Source organism: Crinia signifera, chromosome 6, assembly GCF_055691185.1.
Source record: "Crinia signifera chromosome 6, ASM5569118v1, whole genome shotgun sequence".
In the NCBI taxonomy this organism is placed as follows: domain Eukaryota; kingdom Metazoa; phylum Chordata; class Amphibia; order Anura; family Myobatrachidae; genus Crinia; species Crinia signifera.
In genome coordinates, this window is record NC_139222.1 from 229,773,551 (window position 1) to 229,784,366 (window position 10,816).

Below are 10,816 nucleotides of genomic sequence, written 5' to 3' on the forward strand. Positions count from 1 at the left end.
TCCAGTGTGACGGCATATATCTAGTGCCAGTGTGACGTACTATATCCAGTGTCCAGTGTAATGGGCTGTGTCCAGTGTCCAGTGTGACGGCCTATATCCAGTGTCCAGTGTGATGGCAGATATCTAGTGTCCAGTGTGACGGCATATATCTAGTGTCCAGTGTGACGGCATATATCTAGTGTCCAGTGTTTAGGGGCAAAAACAGGCCCAAAATCTGTTATTTTAGCAATTGTTAGCATTTTTCAAGGGTGGTTTTGCCAAAACCAATCCAGATCCAAAACATGAAGGGAGATCCAGATCCAAAACCAAAACCCGAAAAAGTGCCCGCCGCTCATCTCTACATTTTATGTTAGTGATTTTTATTTTTTTGGAACACTGGGCATTATTCTGGTCGATGCGTAATTTTCCGAATTCTTTCGGATGGCGTTTTTTAGCCGTCTGCGCATGTGTAGGCAACGCAATGCGCATGTGACACGCACGGTCGCCGTACTCGTTCTCACTAATACCGTTCAGAAATGTGCACCGCATTCACTCGGGAAATATGGGCGTAATATGGGCGTCATTCGGACCTACACAAGGGCTTAGTTTCAAAGTGGGCTAAACTGGGCGTAAATATGGGCGTACACGAGGGAGTGCACTAACTCTGGTAGGCGTGCATTCGGACAGAACACCTACTGCAAACGAACCAACAGCCAGGAAATATGCGGTCTTCATAAGCAAGTTTCACTTTGCGGACACCACTCGGTCATGCGCTAGGCATTCGGATCGCCCAATTAGTACGGCCGCACCTGAACCACTGTCAGCTGAACACAATACAATCCACTCCTCTACTCATTACTAATTAATTACACTCTTTTCATTGCTTCAATTGGAACCATTGCAGCCTAAATGGACCATTACTAAACACACAAATGCTGAAAGCACGGCTGCATTTTTTACACACATTTACACTGCAAGCAATGGGCAGAAATTGGTATCACTAATATAAATATACACACATTTGGCGATAAAATGAAAAATGTATTACCTTTAGGGAAAGCATAACATTTTAATAGCATGTTATTTGGCATGTTATTTGGCACATGCCAAAAAATAAAGGGACCATAACACGAATGTACAAATAATAAAAAAATGTACAAAATTTTTTACTTTTCATACATAGCCACAGCAGAATCATTAGGAACATTAGGTGGCTTCACAATAAAAGTATAGCACCAACACTTCAAGTACAGCAGACAGTAATGGTAGCAGAAAGAGGGCAACAGGGGAACCAAACAAAACATTCGAAATGAGGGCAAATGTGGGTACCCTGTGCACGGGATTGGGTTGCACACATGAAGCAAAATTAAAGATTTGGGAAGACATAAAGGTGGAGATTAATGTGGAGCCAAGTTCACTATCGGGACCGTTTGGCCCTGGTAGGGCCCTTGCCACGTGCAGCAGCTCCTCGCCCACGGCCACGTTAGGATGGTGGGGCAGGTGGAGCAGATGATGTGGAAGGGGGGGATGGTCTTCCCCTTCTGCCAACAGGGAGTGCTGGTGTTGGGAATGCACCAGAAACGACTGACAATAGGGCCCTATTGGTGTTAAGTAGCTCTGCCACAAGCTCATTATGGCGGCGGAGGAGGTCATTTTGGCTCAGGGCTTGCTCTGCCAACACCTGCAGGCTGCCACCTATGGACTGCTGGGTGGCAGCCATGGCCTGCTGGGTGCCAGCGATTGTCTGCTGGGTACTGACAATACCCTGCATGACCTCCTCGGTCCTAAGCAGCCGCTCTGATGCTAACTCTCCCTGCTGGCAAATCTGCCCAAGCATCTGCACCCACCTGTCCAAATCCTGTGTGGCCGTTGGCTGCTGCTGCTGCACATGGCTGCCACTGGTGGCAGGTGTCACTGTCTCCTCCGCTTCCTCAAGAGTATCACTCCCGCACGTTGGAGATGATGCTGAAAGAGAAACGTACAATTACAACACATTCCTTGAAAATTAGTACAAACTACTTATGCCATGCAATCAAATTACCTTCTAAATCAGCAGCAAAAACTTTCACTGGGGCCTCACTGTCCATGTTGCTCACCCCCCGGACCTCCTCAATAGCAATGCAGGGCACAGCCAACTCCTCCAGGGGGGTGAGCTGCAGTCGGCCTGGCATGGGGCCAGCCCCGGAGGTGTTGCTGTGGTTCCAACGTGCAGTCATTTTCCTCTTGAGGGTGGTTTTGAAGTCGTGCCACCTGCAAACAAAGGTTAAATATTATTACATGTTACTCCTGACGTTTGATTTAGCATGCATTTTAATCTGCTACAGATTTCAACGTGTGCTTCATTCAACATAACTTACATTATTTTAAACTATAAAACTAACACTTTGAAGAAACATTCACACTCACCCTATAATAAATATCGAATAAGTGACATGGCAATCATGTATGTTGCTTCTAGCAACGTGGCCGGCCATTTACCAAATCCATCTAACATCTAATAAAAACATTACTGGTCTTGTTCTGCTCAAATTTAACTCACTTGAACTTGCCTCTTTTTGACGTGCTCGGCCTCACGAACTTGTGGAGCTACCGCATTAATCCCCACAGTTATGTCCTCCCAAATCTTCCATCTCCTTGTGTGTGTCAACCTCTCCTGTGTCAACTCTATCCAATCCCATGCACGGGGTACCAGTATGGCAAGCTCCTGCGCTTCGAATGCCATGTTCCTGCTGCTTGGTTCCTCTGTTGGCCTCTTCCGACCACGCCCACGGCCACGGCTACCAGTCGCTGTACTTGAAGTGCTGGCCAGGCTACTCTCTTGTGAAGCCACCTGCTGTGTTCCCAATGATTCTGCTGAGGCAGAAGATGGCCCTGCTGTAGATGGCCCAGCTGTAGATGGCCCAGCTGCCTGCTCACCTCCCAATGGCTGGTCTCTGGTGAGGTTCACATTGGAGGTGATGGAGTCCAGCTGAGCTAGGAGGCGCTGATGCTCCTGTTCTCCCTCTGATTGTGAACCAGACATGTTTGCAGCACAATGTTGTTTTTCTTGCACACCTATATATACACAATAATTTAATTGGCGTACATCAGCCCCACCCTGCGTTCTGTGCGGCAGCGTACTGTACGGCGACATACACCGTGGCGTTTGTGCCGCGCTTAGGCCACGCCCATACCAGCGGAAAATCAAATGTACAAAACCAGGCGTTCATTCCAAGTCTGATTTTGTACTCATTGCCAGATTTTGACACCAATAAACACCTACAACTTTGGCCAGACATAAATGATATATGTGAATGTTCATTTGTACTGTGCACTTGTTTGGTATGTACAACAAGTGACAATAACCCATTCCATATGTTAATCCAGTCCACAACTCATACAATAGTAATCACTGCTTGCATCCAAATCACATGTGATAGGCCTATAAATACTGCCTTGATGCTAGGTACATTTTAATCCACATCTATAGTGTGGGCCGGTATAAGGTAAGTGTTAAAATGGCACCATGGCCTAATAATGGGAAAAGGTATAGCACTATTTTGTATGTTAGTGGTGTATTGGTTTCAGACCAATAAGGCTGTCTAATTTAGTACCTTGTACAGGTATGTGTAACTGTTGTTTTCACCCATGGTTGGTGAGTATTTTGGATCTCCTACTTCTTTCACCCTGTCTGCTTTGTATGTGTGGCGAAGGCCAGGTCAGCGATGCAAACCTATGGCAAGGGTTGCTTGGCGATGCAATGTTTTCGGCGATTGTTGGGCACATACACAATGTTCATGTCAATATGAATAATAAAGTTAATACCAAATACTACACTTAAGAACCAATCACAGGACATGAATATTTTTCATGTGCCATTGGTAAAATGGCTTCATACCAGCGTGCAGCACCCTTCAGCACTGCGGAGCTGCTGGCCCTAGTCTCCGTTATGGAGCGGAGGCTGGGACATGCAGGGCCCTATATTTCGAACAGGGACAAGCGCCGGGCCTACGTTGCTGCCCGGCGCCGAATCTTCGCCCGCACAAACGTGCGGAGGACCGTCGCCCAGCTGGAGAGGCGATGGTCCGACCTGCGTAGGCGGCAGCCGGAATTACTCCAGCGTTTGAGGCGGCGTCTTGAACGCTGTAAGTATTGACGCAAATCACACATAATTAACAGTGATTGGTTTCCTTTTCACATTATTAACTAATTAGATTACATGAGGGTGGTGATGATTTTCAAATGGCATATACTATATGTGTGATACTTCCTCTTTCACATGCATTAATGTGGATATAATATGTAACTGTAATAGAAATTGGATTGTGATTCGTACTTTAATGTCTTTTAAGTGACACTCATCCATTTTGTTCATTTTCCCAACAGCACGGGAGAGAGCCAGACAGGCCTGTGAGGATGCAGCGGACCAGGAGGCGGCCCATGAGGAGGTGGTGGTGGAGGCCCAGGAGGAGGTGGTGGCGGAGGAGGAGGTGGTGGTGGAGGCCCAGGAGGAGGTGGAGGAGGAGGAGGTGGTGGTGGAGGCCCAGGAGGAGGTGGCGGAGGAGGAGGTGGTGGTGGAGGCCCAGGAGGAGGTGGTGGCGGAGTCCCAGGAGGAGGTGGTGGCGGAGGAGGAGGTGGTGGTGGAGGCCCAGGAGGAGGTGGCGGAGGAGGTGGTGGTGGAGGCCCAGGAGGAGGTGGAGGGCCAGGTGGAGGTGGAGGAGGCGGGCCGTGCGGAGGTGGATGTGGAGGAGGAGGGCCGTCAGGAGGCGGAACACTCCCACTCCACTCCCCCTACCCACACCCCTCCCCCTAGCCACTCCCCAACCTCATCATTCTCCCTTCCTTCGCCACCCATGTACCCTGCTCATCAGGAGCCACCTCTACCCCCACCCAACTACCCACCACCCATCAGCCTGGATGATGACATGGGCGTGGAGATGCCAGCCAGTGGTACGTAGACATAATGGCTCATTACTTACTTATTTTGGTACAGTTTGATCTGTGGCACAGCTGATTATATTGTGCTTTACAATAGTAAAGAGTAGTAAAACCAAGTGGTTAGCAACAGACACACTTTGGGGTTAGAGGGCCCTGTTGCAAACGTAGAATCTGGAGGCTCATGTAGGTGATTATTGATTATTTATAATGGGTGTTTCTATACAAGAAAAAATAATACATAAATGGAGCATGGCCAGGCCTGAATTATAATGGAGTCACAAGTGGTCAGTGCCCCTGGGCCCCCCTCTAGCCAGTGGCCCCGTGTTGTTGCCATGTATTTTTGAAACCAAATATGTAGGATGGATTTTACTTAGAAAATGTTTTGTGCATGGGAGTGGATTAGTGCTGCACCTTCACCTATCTGGCAATGTGACAATGATTCATGGAGCAAGGGGTAGAGGGACTAACCCAGCCTTTTCATGTGGTATGTATGTAATCTATCTATCTATCTATCTATCTATCTATCTATCTATCTATCTATCTATCTATCTATATATCCTGCAGTTTAGCATTGAGCAGTGACATGCAGGTTTATATGTATGGCAAAATGTGACAAGTTCTAGTGGATGTTGCTTTCTAGTACATTGGTGAGTGATAAGGCAGGACAAGTGTGAGTGAGGCTCAAGTGTTGTTGTGCTTTTGAAACATACATTGGCAATGTTATAAGTAACATATTGTATAGTGTAAGCCACTGTGTGTGTGTCACCATCATAGTATTTATTTGCATTTGAAACAGTATTGGCTATGTAATTGTGTGTATGTATGATTTATCATGCTGTAGGTAGTTAGGATTGAATGTAGGTATCACAATGTACAATGTCAACCTGAATAGCATACTTTAATGTTGAACCCCCTTTAACATGCCCACAGATGACCAGAGGGTAGAAGGCGAGGGTGTGCGAGGGGCCCTCCTAAGGCTGCGCCAGCACCTGCTCATCCTGGCAGCGGATGTGCAGGACCTATGTGACCTGCTCTTATAATTTTTTTTACATAATTTTGTACTTTAATAAATGTTTTGTTGAAAGTTAGAAGTGGTCTGTGTGTTTTTGTATTATTTTACAGTATAGGTATAAATAGTGTTGTATATTTATGTAAGTTGCAAAAGGTATATACAGTATATAGATGGGTTTATTGCATACAAGTGCTAGAAAGTGAAGGGTAATGTAAAGATGTAGATAGTGTGTTGGTGTGTATGTGTGTATTTGCATTTGAATAATAATTTATGATCTAATATGCATACATAACACATGGGCGTAAAGGGGCAAGAAAGAATGATTTGCACTTTGCATGATGTAAGGGTTAATCTAAAGTGGTATTAATGTGTTTAATTATCAATTCTAAAATAATTGATGACCAATAAAAACAATCCCTTTTTTATGAGGTAGCCTAATTGCATAAGTGTGTCATGTGTGTGATGTATGAGTTCCGATGATAGCAGTATGTTTTGCGGACATACCCCGCATCGGTGCGTACGGCCAGCTTCCCGTCCGTTCTGCTGCTGTAAGACCGTGCAGAATATGTGTGTGGCCACCGCACACGCACGGTTTGGATGTAGTCCGAAAACACACCCTCTTCTTAAAGAGTGAGTATGTCCGAATGCGGAGGACCTGTGGGCGTTTCTTCTTACAATGTCCGCACAGCGTGGCGTGCGGTCCGCTCCGAAAGAATTCGGAAAGTTCCGCACCAACCAGAATAACCTCCACTATTACTTGCAGTGATTTAACAGATTCTAGCTGCTTTCTAGTGCCTGCAGTGGTTTTGCATTAATCTGTATACTGTGGATGCAAATTACCTGAACAATGGCCAAATAGTGATGGTTGAGTATCTACAAAATGGCAGGTGAGGTGATGCCAATATGCAATGGTAAGTTCCTATCAATTTATGCCCCCTCTTCTACCCCAACCAAAGTTCACATGATGCATTACCGTTGTGGTTGACAGGGAGAGGAAGAGGGTGACAGTATTATGCGGGGAAGGCAGAGGGTGATGGGTACAATTACAATGTCTTGCCCACTGCGGATAACACGCGACATGTACCTTGATAAAGGCAGAAACACAAGGTCATCCCTGCCTCTCTAAGGTAAGGACCAGGTCCCTCAGGCAGTGGGGACCACCCTGCTTCTTGCACTGGGGCATTCATTCAACATTGCTCAAAATAGTCTGCGGGAGGGCCAGGAGATACCTCATTGCTGATTTGGGTAGCACTGGGCCCCTTAGTTCTCAGGAGCCTCAGAGCAGTGCACCTACTGAACCAGTGGTAGTTCCACCTCTGATAGGGCCAGATGTACTAAACTTAAAAAGGATACATTGGAGAGTGATAAATTACCAGCCAATCAGGTAACTGCATGTCAGAGGCTGTGTTTGAAAAATTAAAGGTAGGAGCTGATTGGTGGTTTATCACTCTCCATTTACAGAGGTGGGATCCGTCCCCAGCATATATTTTGTGTGACTTTTGTGAGGTATGCAATATGTTCTGTTGTGGACCACCTACTGGTGGCTCGGAATAATGTCACACTGACACTTTTCCAAGTTCAAAGAGAAGCACAGCTCTAGAACACAATGCTCTGTTTCTGCCTTATAACATGTTTCTGTTCATTCAAAAAGATTGTGTGACACGGTCAGTTTGTTAATACATTACCTTAGTTGTTCTTTTTTTAAATTATTTTAGCTGTATAAATATATTTCGATTATATTTTCCACCTGTATTTCTTCTGTTAATATTTGTGTAAAGATTTTTATTCGATAATGGATCTATTTGATCTTTTGACAGAAAGAAATGAAACGTATTACTCAGCATCCAAAAGATATCGGATATATTTTACTACAGCTGCAATTTTGTGTAGAAATGTAATTTCCTGGTTATTCAAATCGCCAGCCAGAAAACCCCGTCATTATTTGCTGATGATTTCTTGGACAATCAAAACCATTATCATTATGTTGTTTTTTTTTTAACCCCATTTTAAAGCATAGTACTGGTGAAATTATATGAGGACGGATTATTGGGTTGCTTTACAAATGTATTCTAGTTACCTAGGGCGGGATGCTGTAACATATGCGCCTCCTGTCTGCCGCACATCGCCGGCTACCGCAGACCATAATGATCGCATATGCTGTAACATTTGCGATAATTATGGCAAAGAACAGCTCTTGCGTTAAGAACTGTCCTTTGCGATCTTGCCGGCGATGTGCTGCGGGTCCCGACAGCTCCCCCCTCCCTCCATTACCCGGGGCTGCTGCTGCCAGGTGGCCTCTCCTCCTCCCTGCACACGGAAGAGGATACAGTGCAGGGACGAGGTCACAGGTCCAGGCAGCACACACTGTGCTGCCTTGACACAGCAGGTGAGGGGGGGGAGGTGTCGGCGCGAGGCGGCGGGGGTCCGTTCGGTGGGGGGGGGGGGGGGGGTGGGCGTGGGTCGCGTTAAGAAGCCCAGAGGCTTCTATGGGGTATTGTCAGCTTTTGCTGAACTGAACCGGACTGAACTGGCTGCCCTCTCCTGGAGTAAGCAACCCTAAAGGTGGCCATACACATGCAATTTATCTTCAGATTTGGCTGGTTGGAACAAAAACATGGTAATGGATGAGAGCAAATGACAGTTGACCATTTGCTTGGAAATGCTGGAAAACTGACAAACTGTCACTCATCCATAGCCATGTTTTTGTTCCAACCAGCAGATCTAAAGATAAATCTTACTAGTGTATGGGCACCTTTAGTATAGTACAGTTGTATTATGGAGCCTACACACGGGGCGATTTCAGGACATTTTCTAAGTGATCTAACTAGATCGCTAAGACAATGCCCCTACAGGGGCCATAGCAATAGCTATGGCCCTGTCGTCTGATGATTAATACCCAGAATGCACAATACCAGAATCTAGTAATATTGCAAGGCAGGGCCAGTGTTCTCACTGGAGAACACTGTCCCTGACAAATCGCTCAGCACACATCACTGTTCAGCGCTATGTGCTGAGCGATCCTAAGTGATCTAGCATCGCTCAGAACGCTCAGCAAATCTCCCTGTGTGTAGGCCTCTCTAGCGCCTCCACCAAGCCTTAAAGGTTATCTTTCTCAGGGGTCGACTAGGGATAACCCCGTGAGAACAGTTAATACACTACTCCAAATGATCAAGCAGATATTGTGTACCTGCAATTACAGTAGTATAAGTATCAGGCACAAAGTAAAGAAAAACATTGTTTTATTTCTCAGGAACCCTCCTGCAATACTTTAACTAAAACCACATTAGTCAGAAAATGTTAGCAGCCATAACATGTTATTAACACTGTTAAAAATGTGGTACCTTGCATTTAACCCCCAAAACTAGATCTTTGTTACCACCCAATTATACAAGGACTGCTTTGTCCACGTTCCGCAGGCTAATTTACTGTCTTCTTTACAGGTATCTTCCTGCACCGCCTACTGTTCAAATGTATCACATGTATAACTACAGTATGCTATACTGGTACCATAAGGTTATTAATACACTTTAAATATACTTGTACAGTATTATCATGTCCAGTCTATCTCTTTATTTGCTTTCACCAATTTTTTATATTTGCACCGATACAAAGACCGATTGGCAAGGAAGCCCAAAAATGGACTTAATGTTCGTGTTTTATCAATAAAGAACACAGTATTTAAAGAGCATTCAACAAGCTCACCCCCATCCTTGAAAATAAATCCCTTTGGGATGAAACACATTGGATAGGAGGGTAGCTCAAGATGATCTGCTGCTGGAGCAGATTCAAAGCTCTTTAGGGTAAGATCAGGGTTGGTTTTCGTCCTCCTGGACTTTCTGCACCACCACAGTGACTTAGGGCGGGATGTATTAATATACATCGCCGCCCTTCGCTGGGTGTCCGCCATGATGCTGCTGCAAATGTACTAACATATGCGGCTGCCATCGCGGTGCGGTAACGGAGACCCCCCGCGATACCTGTACTGGGGTCTGCGGGGGGTCTCTGTCTCCTCCCTGCCGGCTCCTGATGCCTACATGCCGGGGACAGCTAAGCAGGCTGTCCCCGGCGCCTCCTCCTCCCCCTGCAGCTGGAAGGATGTCCGGCTGCGTTGATAGGGGGAGGAAGGGCTTACCTTCCAGGGTCCTGGGGGATTTGCAAGAAGGTAAGCCCAAGGGAGGGGGAAAGGGTAGGTCGGCGAGGCGGCGGGGTTGTGGTGACATGGTGGGCGGCAAAAAGAAGCCCATAGGATTCTATAGGGTATCGCCACCTGGCGATACCCTGGCTGGCGAAAACGAGGCGGACGGGTAATAGTACATAGGAAAATGCGGTAAAACCCCCATTTTACCGCATTTTCCCTTTAGTACATCCCGCCCAAAAAGAGATAAACATTGTTCTTAGTTTTGTGCATTTGAAATTTTTTTTTTCAAACTTAGATTTTTCTTATAATTCATTTCACCCATCTCCCCCTGTTCCCCTATCAACACTTCTCTCACACTTGCAGCACTCAGATAAACTTTGTCTTTACATGTAAACTCTTTCCAACTGAGCCGTTCAAATTAAAAGTGCAGCAACCTATTCCCAAATTCCCACACTAAATTATGTTGGAATCTCCTGCTGCATGCAGGTTTCCAAATCATAAACTACAAACAAGTGTTTAATCTTACTATTATGCTTTGTGTATATATTCATGCAAATTGCACAAACCCATAAGCTCAATACCAACATTGAAAACTTGGTTCATATTACATACTGCAGGGCTTATAGTCAATAGTCCATATTTTAATGGGCAGCTGATAATGTTCTCTTTCATTTAATACATGCTTGTTTCTAGGCAACATACTGCAGAGAATAAGAGTAACGTGTGGCCCTGTGAAAGGTTAGTAGGCTGCCTAAGACGGCTCCAAAGTG